Below are 12491 nucleotides of genomic sequence, written 5' to 3'. Positions count from 1 at the left end.
CTCTATCTATCCTGCTTGAAAATAAATTTGTCAAGCATGACTTCCCCTTCGTGAAGCCAAGTTGACTCTGCTTGATTATATTATGCATTTCTAAATGCTCTGCTGTTACATCCTTTATAATAGACTGTAACATTTTTCCAATGACAGATGTTAAGCTAACTGGCCTATAGTTATCTGGTTTTTGTTCCCCTCCCTTTTTGAATAAAGCATTACATTGGTAGTTTTTCAGTCTTCTGGGATTTCTCCAGAATCTAAGAATTCTTGGAAGATTACTACCAGTGCTTCCACCATCTCTGTAGCTACTTCCTTTAATATCCTAAAATGCAACCCATCAGGTCCACGGACTTATCAGCCTTTAGCCCCATTAGTTTCCCTAGCACTTTTTCTCTTGTGATAGTTATTGTATTTATTTCCTCTCCCTCCCCCTTTTGCCCCTTGATTATTTAGTATTTTTGGAATGCTATTAGTGTCTTCTACTGTGAAGACTGATGCAAAGTATTTATTCAACTCCTCTGCCATTTCCTGATTCCCCATTATTATTTCCCCAGCCGCATTCTCTAAGGGGCCTATGTTCACTTTGGCCTCTTTCTTCCTTCTAATATATTTAAAGAAGCTCTTACTGTTTGTTTTTATATTACTTGCTAGCTTACCTTCAACATTTATTTTCCCCCTCTTTATTTTTTTTTGATCATTCTCTGTTGGTTTTTAAACCTTTCCCAATCCTCTGGCTTACCACTAATCTTTGCCACATTGTATGTTTTTTCTTTCAATTTGTTGCTATCCTTAATTTCCTTGATTAACCATTGTTGGTTTATCCTCTTCCTAGAATTCTTCTTTCTCACTGGGGTACATATTTGTTGTGAGTCATGGACTATTTTCTTACACATCTGCCATTGTTCGTCAACTGTCTTTTCTGCTAAATTCCTTTCCCAGTCCACTCCAGCCAACTCTGTCCTCATTCCTTTGTAATTACCCTTATTTAAGTTTAGCACAGTTGTTTCCGACCCAAGTTTCTCACTCTCAAACTGAATGCTAAATTCTACCATGTTATGGTCACTGTTTCCTAGGGGATCTTTTACTCTGAGATCATTTATTAAGCATGCCTCATTACACATTACCAGATCCAAAATAGTCTGATCCCTGGTTGGATCCACAACATATTGTTCTAAGAAACTATCCTGAATACACTGTATGAATTCTTGCTCATATCTACCTCTGCCAATTTGATTTTCTTAATCTACATAAAGATTAAAGTCACTCATTATTAATGTACTGCCCTTTTTACATGCCGTCATTATCTCCTGACTTATTCAGTGTCCTACAGTATAGCTACTGTTAGGGGGCCTATAGACCACTCCCAAAAGTGTCTTCTTCCCCTTGTTATTTTTCACCTCCACCCATATGGATTCTACATCTTCTGATCCAAGATCATTTTTTACTATCATACTTTTCCATCTCATGCTAACAAAGCTACCCCAACAACCTTTCCTTCCTGCCTGTCCTTTCAAAAAGTCACATACCACTGAATATTTAATTTCTAGCTTTGATCTCCTTGTAACCATGTCTCCGTAATGGCTATAAGGTCACACTTATTAACCTCTATTTGTGCCGTTAATTCATTCGGACTACTACGTGCATTTAAGTAAAGAACCATTAATTTTGCCTTTTTACCATTTTTACCCCCTTTGACCCGATTTGCTGCATTTTTTTTATGTCCGTACACTCCGTCCGTTTCTGTCACACTCTGGGTATCAATACCTAAGTAGCTGCCTTGCAATGCTGCGGTATCCTTTTGAATTGTTAGCCTACGTATCCCCTCTCCAGAACTCCAGCGCCACACCACCCACCCCACCCCACATTTAGTGTAAAGCCCTCTCTACAGCCCTAGTTATTCGATTCGCCAGGACACTGGTCCCCGGATGGTTCAAGTGAAGCCCGTCCCACCGGAACCACTCCCTTCTACCCAAGTACTGGTGCCGGTGCCCCATGAACTGAAACCAATTCCTCCCACGCCAATCTTTGAGCTATGCATTTAACTCCTTGACTTTATTTACCCTATGCCAGTTTGCCTGTGGTTCAGGTAGTAATCCCAAGATTATTACCTTAGAGGTTCTGCTTTTTAATTTAGTTCCTAACTGTCCAAATTCTTTCATCAGAGACTCCTTTCTTGTCCTATCAATGTGATTGGTATCAACGTGGACGACAACAGCTGAATCCCTCCCCTCCCACTCCAAGTTCCTCTCCAGCCCTGAGGAGATGTCCTTAACCCTGGCACGTGGCAGGCAACACAGCCTTCGGGACTCACATTCACAGCTACAGAGAACAGTATCTATCCCACTAATTATACTGTCCCCTACCACTGCTAAATTCCTATTTCCTCCCCCTACTTGAATAGTTCCTGTACCACAGTGCCGTGGTCAGTTCGCTCATCCTCCCTGTAGTCCCCGCTCTCGTCCACACAGCTTGCAAGATGCGTGGCCCCCATTTTGATTCTGTTTTTTTGCCATGTGCTGGTCTGAAACTTGTTTTTCATGTTTTTGCTTTCAGGCAGAGCTGATTATTATTCTGCTATTCAAACTCCCTCTGAAAGAATGCTTTCTTTCTTTACTACAACCATTGCCACTCTCTTAGTCTTTTGTTCCATGATGTACTTGTCATTTAAATATCTCCAGCCTTCTACCCTATCCCAGACCTTCCCTTTTGTTCTTCATCCCCTTTACTCTTTTCAACAGCATAAAATCCACCACATTTCTACCTTCTTTCAGTTCTGAAAAGTCATATTCGACTCTTAATGTTGACTCTGTTTCTCTCTCCACAGCTGCCAGACCTACCTGTTGAGTATTTCCAACACTTCCTGTTTTTCAGATCAAATTACTTTCTGAATCAAATAGTTGCTCCATCAGAAAGCTTTTTTAAAAAAACTTTTTATCATTTTTATTTAGAGGTTGACCAAGAAATTTGTAGCACTTGCTGCTCTGGATCTTTCATGTCTTTTTGCCTTGTTATATATTCATAGCCATTTAAGAAGCTTTGTAAATGCCAATAAGATCTATAGGTACACGAGCAGGATTTGGCTCAAATATTGAATAAACAGAGCAGAAACTTGTACTTTTCTCACTTTCTTCTTTAGAGCTACCTTGTGTGTGTATTCTACTCTAGCATTAACTCGGGGAGAGCTCCACTAACTTCAAAATCAAAGTTTAAACGCAACAAATGCAGCAAATAAAAATGTATTAAAATGAAATAGATGTCAGAACAATGGTATGAACAAAGTCAACATTTCGGCACACAGCATAGCAGAATGGTAAGATGACTAGCTTCATCATCTCAATATCTTAGACTCAAAACCAAGGTATAATTGATATTCATAGCTATCAGTTGCAAATATGTTAAGGACAATGGGAAGTAGCAAAACAAACATTCTCCATCTGAGAACATACTGGGGAACTTGCATATTCAATTTAATTCCTGAATAAATCCAATTATTGTACACCCAACATTCCTGATATCTCTGTATTAGAAGGTTTCCATAGATTTAGCAACAAAAATGAATGGTGTCCACAGTGTGATTTAATAAATCGGAAGGATGCCATTTGGTCTCTTGCGTTTATGCCAACTCTTTGAAATAGTTGTCCAGTTTGGTGCCACACCCCATCTTTTTCCCTATAATCCTGCAAATTACTCCTCTTCAAGTACACGTCCAAATGTCTTTTTGAAGTTCCTACGGAACTTGTTTCCACTACACTTTCAGGTAGTACATTCACCTTAACAACTGTCTGTATGAAGAAATTTCTCTTCATATCCCCTCTAGTTCTTTTGACAATTATTTTAAATCTATGAACTCTGATTATTGACCCACTTGCCAAAGGAAACAATTTTTTCTCATTTGTTCTAAAACAAATGCCTCATATTTATGAATATCTCCATTGTCTCTCCATTTGATCTCTTCTTGAAGGAAAACAACCCCACATTGTCCAATCTCTCCACATAACTGAAGTTCCTCAACCCTGGCATGGTGAACGAACTCTGTTCCATCTTCAAGCCCTTGACATCCTTGCTAAAGTGTGTCCCCAGAATTGTATACAGTGCTCTGGCTGAGGCCTAACCAGAGATTTGTGAATGAAAGTAAAATACTACAGATGCCGGAAATCTGAAATAAAAACAAAAAAAGCTGGAAAAACTTAGCAGGTCTGACAGCAACTGTGGAGAGAGAAACAGAGTTAATGTTTCGAGTCTGTCTGACTCTTCTTTAGAGCCCTGGAGAGGAGTCATATGGACTTGAAACGTCAACTCTGTTTCTTCCTCCACAGACGCTGGCAGACCTGCTGAGTTTTTCCAGCATTTTTCATTTTTATACTAGAAATTTGTAGAGGTTTTTTTCATTTGTTCATGGGTGGTGAGCATCACAAGCAAGACCAGCATAACTATCCACCTCTAATCACCCTTGAGAAAGTGGTGGGAGCCACCTTCTTGAATTACTGAAATCCATCTGGCGTAGGGCTGTGAGGGAAGGAGTTCCAGGATATTGATCCAGTGACATTCCAAGCTAGGATGGTGTGAGATTTGGAGAGGAACATACAGGTGGTGGTGTTCCCATTCATCTGCTGCTCGTATAGGCTCATAGATGTTTATAGCACAGAAGGAGGCTGTTCAGTCCATCATGTCAATGCCGGTCAACAAAGATCTGACTACATTAATCCCATTTTGCAGTGCTTGTCCCATTGCCCTGGAGGCTATGGCAACGCAAGTGAATATCTAAATACTTCTTAAAGGTTACAAGAGTTTCTGACTCAACCACCCTTTTGGACAGTGAGTTCCAGACTCCCACCACCCTCTGGATGAAACAAATTCTCAATTCCCCTCTTAGCCTTCTATCTCTTACCTTAAATCCATGCCCCCTGGTTATTGGTCCCTCTACTAATGGTAAAAGTGCCTTTCTATCCACCCTATGTATGCCCCTCATAATCTTATACACCTCTATCAGGCCCCCTCTAAACCTTCGCTGCTCCAAGGAAAACAACAACGGCCTATCCAATCTTTCCTCATAGCTCAGACCTTCCTGCCCCGGCAGCATCCTGGTAAATCTCCTCTGCACCCTCTCCTTTGTAATCACATCCTTCCTATAATGCGGTGATCAGAACTGCATGCAGTACTCCAGCTGCAGCCTAACCAGCATTTTATAGAGTTCCAGCATAACCTCCCTGCTCGTGTATTCTATGCCTCGGCTAATAAAGGCAAGTATCCCATATGCCTTCTTAACCACCTTATCTACCTGCCCTGCTACCTTCAGGGATCTGTAGGTATGTACACCAAGGTCCCTCTAATCTTCAGTAATATCCAGGGTCCCATCATTCACAGTGTAATCCCTTGCCTTGTTAGCCCTCCCCCAGTGCATTACCTCACACCTTTCCAGGTTGAATTCCATTTGCCACTGCTCTGCGCATCTAACCAGTCCATTTACGGCTATCCTCCTCACTATTTACCACCCTACCAATTTTCGTATCATCCGCAAAATTCTTAATCATACTCCCTACATTTAAGTCCAAATCATTTATGTACATCACAAACAGTAAGGGCCCCAGCACCGAGCCCTGCGGAACCCTAATAGAAACAGACGTCCAGTCACAGAAACTTCCCTCTACCATCACCCCCTGCTTCCTACCTCTCAGCCAGTTTTGGGTCCAACATGCCACTTTGCCTTGGATCCCATGGGTTCTTACTTCTAGATGGTAGAAGACACGGGTGTGTAAAGTGCTGACGAAGGTGTCTTGGCAAATTGCTGCATTGCATCTTGTAGATGGTACACAGTACTGCTACTGTGTGCCGATGATGGAGAGAGTGAATAAGTGGAATTGTTCCTCAGAGTTCAAAACACTGAAGTCGGGACCAGATGGGGGTGAGCCCTTACTTGCTGAGAACCGGACTGGTGGAGCAATTTTCCTGGAGTTAGCTTGACAATTGATGGCCTCTGAACTTTCCATCCATGCTGGGTGGACTCCCAAGGCTGAAAGTCCAATCTGAGGGCTGGGTGCTCTGAAGCCTTAGCAGGCTCCAGGCAAGCCCTTCCAATTGGTGGGGAAGCCCCTCTGGATGGCCCATCGAAGCTAGTGGGGCAGCCTTCCCTACTCATTCCAGAAATTGGAGAGTATTCCATCACACTCTTGACTTGTGCCTTGAACTTTGCTTTGTGCAGAGGCTTAGGGAAGTCAAGAGGAAGATCACAGAGTTCCAGCCTCTGACCTGCTCTTGTCGTCATAGTATTTATATGGCTAAAAGCAAAAAAACTGCGGATGCTGGAAATCCAAAACAAAAACAAAAATAAAAATACCTGGAAAAACTCAGCAGGTCTGACAGCATCTGCAGAGAGGAATACAGCTAACATTTCGAGTCCGTATGACTTTTCAACAGAACTAAGGAAAAATAGAAGAGAGGTGAAATATAAGCTGGTTTAAGGGGGGTGGTGGTGGGACAGGTAGAGCTGGAAAGAGGGCCAGTGATAGGTGGAGATTGCCAAAGGATGTCATAGACAAAAGGACGAAGAGGTGTTGACGGTGGTGATATTAGCTAAGAAATGTGCTTATAGGTGACATTAAGGGTAGAAAGCAGGATGAGCAAGGTACAGATAGTCCTAGTGTGGGGGGGGGGGGTGGGGATCAAAATAGCAAAGTTGCTGCTTTGATGGCAAGGGCAATCACTCTCACTTCACCTCTGGAATTCAGTTCTTTCATCAATGATTGGATCAAGGCTGTAAGAGGTGTAGAGCCAAATGACCCTGGCAGAACCCAAACTGAGCATTGATGAGCAGGTGATTGCTGTGTAAGTGCCACTTGAGAGCACTATTGACGACACCCTTCATCACTTTGCTGATGATTGATAGTAGACTGATGAGGCAGTAAAAGGATTTGACCTTCATTTTGTGGACAATTACCGGGCAATTTTCCACATTGTCGGGTAGATGCAAGTGCTGTAACTGTATTGGAACAGGTTGGCTAGGGCCTCAGATGGTTCTGAAGCATAAGTCTTCAGAACTACTGCTAAGATGTTGTCAGGGCCCATAGCTTTTGCTGTATCCATCATCCTTAGCCATTTCTTGATATCATATAGAGTGAATCAAATTGGCTGAAGACTGGAATCTGTGATGCTGGGGACCTCAGGAGAAGGCTGAGATAGATCATCCAAGGCCTGTCAAGTTGAAGATATTTGCACATGGCCTGACTTTTGCACCAATGTGCCAGGCTCCCTCATCATAGGGGATGTTTGTGGAGCCTTTTCCTCCTCTTAGTTGTTTAAATGTCCACCATGATTTACAAGTGGATATGCAGATCTGCAGAGCTTTGACCTGATCTATTGGTTTTGGGATAGCTTAGCTATGTTGGACAAAATATTGGACAAGCAGTTTGATAATTTAGCGACAGTGGAAAGATTGAGGGAGGTGGTGATGAGTTGCAGCTGGGTATCATCAGTGCAGATGCGAAACCTAATGCTGCACTTTTGGATCATTTCACCAAAGGGTAGCATGCAGATGACAAATAGGAGTGAGCTAAGGAGGGATTGAACCTTGGAGAACACCAGAGGTAATGGTGCAGAAGCAGAAAGAGAAGCCATTGCAAGTGATACTCTGGCTACAATTGGATAGATAAGAATGGAGCCAGGCGAGTGGAGTCCCACCCAGCTGGATGGCAGAGTTGAGGGTTTTGAGGAAGATGGTGTGATCAACCATGACAAATCCAGGTCAAGGAGGGTCACAGTCATATATGATGTCATTAAGAATGATTAAAGAAGAACCTTGTTGGCAACAAAGAAAATAATCAAACTTCAATCAAATCACCAACATAAATGCTTCCTTATAATATATTAAAGACAGAACAGATTCATGGGAATGCTTTCAAGGCTTTGACTTACAAACCATTTAAATTCTTATTTTGTGGTTTATGATGTAATTTGGACAGTTCAATGAGATTACTGCTTTGTAATTCTCCAAGGTAGCCATGGTTCTCCTATATCTAAATACTGTAAGTTTATTCAGTAGCATGTTTTAAAAATTACACAATATTTTTAGTGCCCAGAAATGCATCAACTAACTGCAATGAAAACAATCACTTGCAGAATATTAAAACTAAACATGTTAACAAATGGACTATCTCACAATTGTTGATATGACATGAATGATTTATTGGTCCTACATTCTTGGGAGAAGAAGCCTCTTTGCTATAGTATCCCATAAATAACTAAGAATCCTTGTGTGCTTACCATCACAACCCAGCACCCTAATACAATAACATGAAAAGTATATAAGAGAAAAGGGAGAGTATGAGAAAAGATTAACGGGTAACACAAAAGGAAACTCATAAATCTTTTATATTCCTATAAAAAGTAAAAGGATACTTAAAGGAATGGTGAGGCCGAATAGGGACAAAAAATTATTCTCATGGAGAGGCAGTGGTCATGACTGAGGTATTGAATGAATACTTTACATCTGTCTTCATAAAAGAAGAGGATGAAGTTAATGCTGCAGTAGAAGGGGAGAGTAGAGATATTAAACAGGATAAAAATAGATAAAAAAGGAGGCACTGAATAGGCTGTCATCCTCAAAATTAACAAGTCACCTAGTCCAGATGGGATGCAGATGAAGTTGTTGAGGGAAGCGAGGGTAGGTATAACAGAAGTTCTGACCAGAATCTTTCAATTCTCCTTGATTATCAGAATGGTGCCAGTGGACTGTCTGATGGCAAGTGTTACATACCTATTCAAAATAATGGAGAGGGATAAACCTGGTGTATAGGCCAATGATAGAACAACTATTAGAGACTGTTGTCAAGGCCAACATGAATTCTCACTTGGAGAAGCATGGATTAATAATGAGCAGCAAGCACAAATATGTTATATGTGAAACATGTTGACTAACCTGATTAAGTCCTTTGATGAAGTAACAGTGAGGTTTAATGAAGGTAACGCAGTGTATGTTGCATATATGGACTTTCAAAAGCATTTGATAATGTGCCACATAACAGACCTATCCAGCAAATAGAAATGCATGGTATTAAAGGAACAGTGGTAATGTGGGTATGTAAATGGCTGAGGGATAAGAGGCAAAAGGTAGTGCTGAGTCTACAGGCTGGGTCCCTGAACCTACCCTTCCCCCCACACTGGCAAAAAAGTCAGTGGAGAGCTCGCCTATGATCCCGACGGCTGCCTCACAGCATTTTAACAGTGGGGGCGGAGACTTCCGGTCCTATCCTGGATTGGCCAACAGTTCTGAAGTCCCAGCAGTGCCAGCAAGGCCGCTGGCAGTCCCACCACACCAAGGAGCCCAGTAAGTCTGGGGTCAAGGGTCTCAGTGAGGGATTGGTGGGGGGGGTGTGTCATGGTGGTGACAGGAGGCCAGGTTCAAGAGGCCAGGAGGGAGGATTAAAGGGGGGGATGATCTCTGGGGGTAGTGATTCCAATACATGAGCTCCAGTTTTCATAAGGTTTCTTGCAAAGTGGTGCAAATAGTCTAGCAATTTATGATAAATTCACAACTCACATTGTATCTCTACGTCACCACAAATTGTTGGACTTTTTAATGCATAAATAACTTGTGCTCCATGAACTTGGTGAATTTTTTTCAGAAAATTCAGTTCCATTATTTTATTTGGGAGGCAACCAGCAAGCATTTGTAACAAGGGCAGCATACAGTCTTCCTTTGACTTTGGACTGAATCATCCCAGATTTGCACTAAGTACAGTTGTGTGTGTGAAAAAGGACGTTTTACATGTCGGCCACAATGGCAGGTTTTCATGCTGAATCGTCCGTTTCCCGCCTTATTAATTACGCAGCCACAGGAAACACACCGTCTCGCTGGCGGACAGCCTCTGAATCACCCGCCACACTGTTACCTCACTGTTTCCTCATTCTGGGTGCCATATCTAAACTGTAGCTACGCACACAGTTCTCAGCATTTGAAACCTAGGATTGCTCCAGTCAAGACATGGCCCTGAAAGCCAAGGAGAGTTCAGTGACCTGTTACTGGAATGCTTTTTGGCGGCCTGCCGTGATGTCCTCCAAGCCGGCTGCAGGAAGTCTAGTAATCTCACCACTCCGACTTGGAAGGGGGCGGCAATGGTGGTCAATGCCAACGCTGCACAGAATGGGTTGGCCATCTAGTGCAGAAAGAGACTGTATGAATTCATCACTCTAAATTCACACATTCACAAGGCCATCACACATTCACTGGCATCTCACTCACAGCCAGCTCAAGGGACATCACCACTCACTCTCTCAAACACACCCTCACATCTCCACCTGGCCTCATCTCCTCTGGAGACTGCCTCCTCAGCCCTCACCATCATGAGGCCACTTACACAGATCAACATGTGCCCCCCACACACACCCTGGGATTGCCCCAATCCCCAGTACAGCCCTAGCCCTGCAGCCTCTTCCCTTGCCTGAGGCCAGGTGCACGTCACTTATGTACAGTTGTGAAACACGTCAACATGCAATCATGCCAAAGTGCTCAGATGATCCAGCGTGGGAGGATGATTCCGGCAAGCATCTTATAATGAGATGCTAAAGTACTGAAATTAGGTTCCTGACATGTGGTGGCGGAAAACGCGGCCTGCCATTGATGAGTGGAGCAGAAAATCGCTAACTGATTTTTGGCCTTCTCGCCATATTGTCCGCTCACACTGTCAAACACGCCCATCACCAACGGGACCAGAAAATTCCGCCCATGGATTTGACAGTGTGTGTAATCTTGATAGACTTTTACTCTTGCTTCAAAGCTCCAATTAGGATTTTCTTTTAATGATATTTTTCATCTTTTTTATGTTCTTATTTTCTCCATTATTCCTTTAGACTCCCAGGTCCCTGTCATCTGAATTGGAGAAAGAAAACAGAACACAAAGAATGGAACATAACCAGGGAAAATTCACTTCCTCCTGGAGAGAAGTGCAGTGAGCAGAAAATCCAGCAGTGCTGCTGTCATGTCTAAAGTAGATAAATGTAACCCTGCTGTATCTTAGTGTCACAAGCGCAATTTTGAAAAGCATGTTCTTAATGCTCCAGTTCATTAAAAATATATTGGAAGCTTTTTTGATTAACTATGGCTAGAATTTTACGTCATGTGGGCGGTCACGCATCCAACCCATTCGGCCGCGAAATAGCGCGAGATGACGCTGGGTGAGCATCCCGATGTCAGTGCGTACTCGGTGGGGGTGCACGGTATTCAGAAGTGCATGCACCGACTGTTAAGCAGGCAATTAAGCCCATTAAGGAGGCAATTGAAAGCGATTTTTCGTGGCCCATCCACTTTTACAGTCGGCAGACGGGCCAATCAGCCAGGCGGCCTTTACACTTTTGCTCAAACCTCGATCCAGGGCGGGATGAAATCCCCATGAAATAAAATAATAAGAGATATCGAGGGACTGATTTTTTTATGAGGTATGCTTTCAGGTACTTGATTACACTGCATGGACATATTTTGCAGCATTTTTGTTGTTTTGTTTGTTTTGGGAAGGTCTGCAGCTCCCTGAGGCTGCCTTCAGGGAGCTCATTGGAAGCAAGCGCTCACCAGCACCCGCGGTGACGTTGGCACCCACCCTCTTCATGTCCCCACTGGCCAGTGGAAATCGTGGTTAGGGGCCAATCTTGGTCGGGGGCCCAATACTCATCTGCTCCCGAACCTGCCGATCGTGCATGCCTGACAAGCAAAAAATTCATGAGAATTTCATGTGTTTTCATGAGAAGGTAACAACAAAATAAGCAATCAAAAAGTTACCAACCAGATCTACACCATAAGTGAACAAAGTCTGAAGCCTCCTGAATGTGTCAATAGCAGATACATTAGGACCTGGATGGTAACTTAAAGGTAGCATACCACTAGTGTTTCTGTAAAATCGAAGTTTCTTTTCAGTGCTGTACAACAGAGCTGGAGGCAAAGTGGTATGTTGTTTGTGCTAAGGCAGGCAGAGTGGCATATTTCACTTTAACTTATATATTATTCACTGTCTAAAACTGACTGCAAAACGTCTAGGGATCTCTACACAGCAATTGAAAAGATAGTTGCAATTCCATATGATTGAGATTATGCTGGAATTCACTGTTCACTGTACAAGTGTCATGAACGCTGCAGCAGTCTGAATAAACACTTATTGACATTATAATTTACCACTACACCCCTGAAGATCTTTGCTAATTTTTGATCAGTGAACTTTTAGGGCACCCAAAAAGAGATGCCAAGAGCTGACTACTTTCTGTAAGTTACATAGGTTCACCTTCAGATGAATATGGGGCCCTAATTCCTAATCAATGCTAGATAACAAGCAATAGGCAAGGTCTGTTGTTCCATTTTATTCATCTGCATTTTGTTTTGAAACAAACTGGAATGTAAGAGACAAAAAAAGAAAGGAGTGGATTCCTAAATAGGGATGAATATAACTGAACAACTTTGGCATTTTTTTTCTATTTACAGAACTGGGAAGCAAATAAAACTTTCTGTACACACTGAAGTC

At 42.5% G+C, this 12491-nt stretch overlaps 1 protein-coding gene across 1 annotated transcript in view; it reads right to left on the bottom strand.

The window, feature by feature from the left end:
- The window catches only part of LOC121292274 (neuronal PAS domain-containing protein 3), a 1542391-nt gene that overhangs the window by 151696 nt on the left and 1378204 nt on the right, over positions 1-12491 (bottom strand). The window lies entirely within an intron of this gene.

This window comes from Carcharodon carcharias, chromosome 20 (assembly GCF_017639515.1).
Source record: "Carcharodon carcharias isolate sCarCar2 chromosome 20, sCarCar2.pri, whole genome shotgun sequence".
In the NCBI taxonomy this organism is placed as follows: domain Eukaryota; kingdom Metazoa; phylum Chordata; class Chondrichthyes; order Lamniformes; family Lamnidae; genus Carcharodon; species Carcharodon carcharias.
This window is presented reverse-complemented; position numbering and strand designations above follow the sequence as displayed.